Source organism: Drosophila biarmipes, chromosome 3R, assembly GCF_025231255.1.
Source record: "Drosophila biarmipes strain raj3 chromosome 3R, RU_DBia_V1.1, whole genome shotgun sequence".
Taxonomy (NCBI): Eukaryota; Metazoa; Arthropoda; class Insecta; order Diptera; family Drosophilidae; genus Drosophila; species Drosophila biarmipes.
This window is the reverse complement of record NC_066616.1, coordinates 5,533,261-5,535,885: the sequence shown is the minus strand read 5'-3', so window position 1 is coordinate 5,535,885 and position 2,625 is coordinate 5,533,261. Positions and strand designations below refer to the sequence as shown.

The 2,625-nt window shown below is 38.9% G+C and overlaps 1 non-coding gene across 1 annotated transcript; it reads left to right on the top strand.

Moving 5' to 3' along the window:
* Nucleotides 1-2,552: 2,552 nt before the first annotated feature.
* Nucleotides 2,553-2,625, top strand: Trnam-cau (transfer RNA methionine (anticodon CAU)). The gene has a single exon. It is a non-coding gene; the product is annotated as a tRNA-Met (tRNA).

Genomic DNA, 2,625 nt, shown 5'->3' with positions numbered 1-2,625 from the left:
GTACTGCCGATAATGAAAAGATATAGTCAAATTACTTATAAAAATTGTAATAATATCAAATATTAAATAATCGAAGTTAAAAAAACTGTTTAAAGTAAACATTTTCCAAGAACCATGTTATGGTTCCCAAAAAAGTTCCATATTCCTCTTTTTTAGAGTGTTTGCCAACGGCTTAGCACACGAATTCTGCGCATTGACCCACGACTTCCATGAAGTCCCCACGTTGTATGTAATTCCTGACATTTTCTGTATGTGCGTTGCTTCGTTTTTATTTTGCAAATACGCTTCACGCGATTATGCAAATTCAGTGAACAACAAAGGGCTCGAGCGGGACGAGGAACCTGGCTTGTTAGGCATTCGAAAGGTCACTTAACTTAACTTAACGCTTGACGTGAACCGCGACTCGTATGAATAAATTTGCAGTTTGAGTCCTGAATTTCGAATCTCGAGTGGGAAAGAGGTGACTGGGCGCTGCTCAATCATCGCCTTTAGGGCTTAATTTAATAGAATCCCGCATAACAATGAAAATAATAATAAAGTGTCATTTGGCTAGCGCCCAAGCCTCTGGCGGGTTATATATGGCAGCTGGGAAAGTGTGCATTATGTGCATTTGATATATTTCTTAATAAAAATATCACGCAAGTCCGACGCTGTCACCCGTGCCTCCGCACACGTCCAGGAATCCCGGAATCCAGCTGCAGACATGCTGCTGGGTTGGGAGAGCTCATGTGTCGCTTTGGAAAATGAAAAATGATCAAAGTGAGTGTTTGGCTCAAAGCGGAAAAAGTGCTGCACCAGCAGATGCTGCCCTGCCCTGCTGCCCATGTGGGAAGGGACGTCGTGCATCGCCGGGGACATCATCAGATGCTAGTTGCAATTTTTAGCAGCTCCCCAGAGCCAGGACATCTGTGGATGCCCACTGGATGGGACGTCCACTCAGTTAATGCGGGCAAACAAAGCAGCGCCAGCTGGATCCTGCGACATCAGTTGGGGGCGTGTCACATCTGCCGCCGCAGAGTAATCACCCATTGCACTTTGAAAAATTTCGCTGATTTGCTTACAAATTAAAAAGGACTTTCTGGTTGAGTTTTGGACTAACTTTAAGGCGTAGATTGTAGATCGTGTGTTTCCTTTACTTTAAACTTGGAAATACGTTTAGGGAACTTTATTAATACTTATAAGATCATCCATTTTTTAAATATTTAATTTTTTATAAGACTCAACGCCTTTCTAATATTGATCAACAGTTAAAGAACATAGTGGAGGAAGAAAAATGGAGGAGGATAGTTTTAAACTTGTACCTCTCTTTCAGTGTAGAGTAAATGCAGTTGCGAAAGAAAGACATGCTTGGCCAGCAAGTAATTAGTTACCATGCATTGATTTTTATCCTGCTGCTGCTAAATTTCGCTTGACAAATTGTTAATACGTCAAAGCTGGGCGGCTAAAACAATGAAACGCTTTCATATAAATGGTGTGAGTGGGTCTGGGGTTCTGGCAGAAAGGCGACAGAATTTGTGGTAATAAAAGCAGTAGACATTCCCTCCACGGCATCAGCAACAAACAAGCGTCATAAAAACTCATATATGTGTCTGCATATGAACAGCATACCGTACCCGGTATTGTCTGAAAACTCGGAATGATTGAGAAATATGTGCAGACACGGCTCATTGAAGGCGCCAAGCCACGCCACATCACAGCAGAACTAAACAAGAGCCATAAAATAAGTATACGCGTATGTTGAGCGCATAAATCAAAAGAGCAAAGGTGGAATACCTGTCAGTCTGAGTCGTTGGGTCCCGGGAGCTTACCCTTTTTTATGGTTCGTCGAGAAAGTAGTTTCCTCATTAACGTCAAGGCAATCACAAAATTAATAAAGGAATCAACCGGCGGAAATATGGCATCATTACAAGATATTGTTTTTATTTTTGGGTCGGCGTTTTGATGAGGCTTGTGATAAAGACAGGTGTATGTATATGGCCCACGGCTAAAGATTTTCATAAGAAATTAATGAGGTGAATCACCAATTGATTTTGATAATTATAATTTTTAAGTGTGAGTCCTAGGATAATGTGTTTCACCACAATGATTAAAGAAGTAAAAAAGTAGAAATTTATATTTGCATACTAAAGAAGGCAAAATTCTAAAATAACTAACTTAAGGTGGAAAATATACATAGGATTTAATTTTATTTAAATAAACATTAAGCATGTTCCACAATTGAAAAATGTAAAATCAAAACAGAAGCTTAATGCATTTTATTAATTTTAATTGTTCAATTATATTTTTATATATTTTAATTTTATTAGAACCGAACGGTAATACAGGAACAAATAGAGTTGGCCCAAAAAAGATTATTTACAAGTGGCAAATATAAATGTTTTAACTTAAACTCATTTGTAATAGTATAAATGTAAGAGATAACAACAAAGAGAAAAATAATTATACCTCATTGCATTCAAAATTCTGCGATAATGGCAAAGTGTAACGAACAAATTATTATCAGCTTATCCGATTTCTCACATTGTTTCTGCATTGTCGCCTATAGTATCAAGGCCTCGGTGGCGCAGTTGGCAGCGCGTAAGTCTCATAATCTTAAGGTCGTGAGTTCGAGCCTCACCCGGGGCA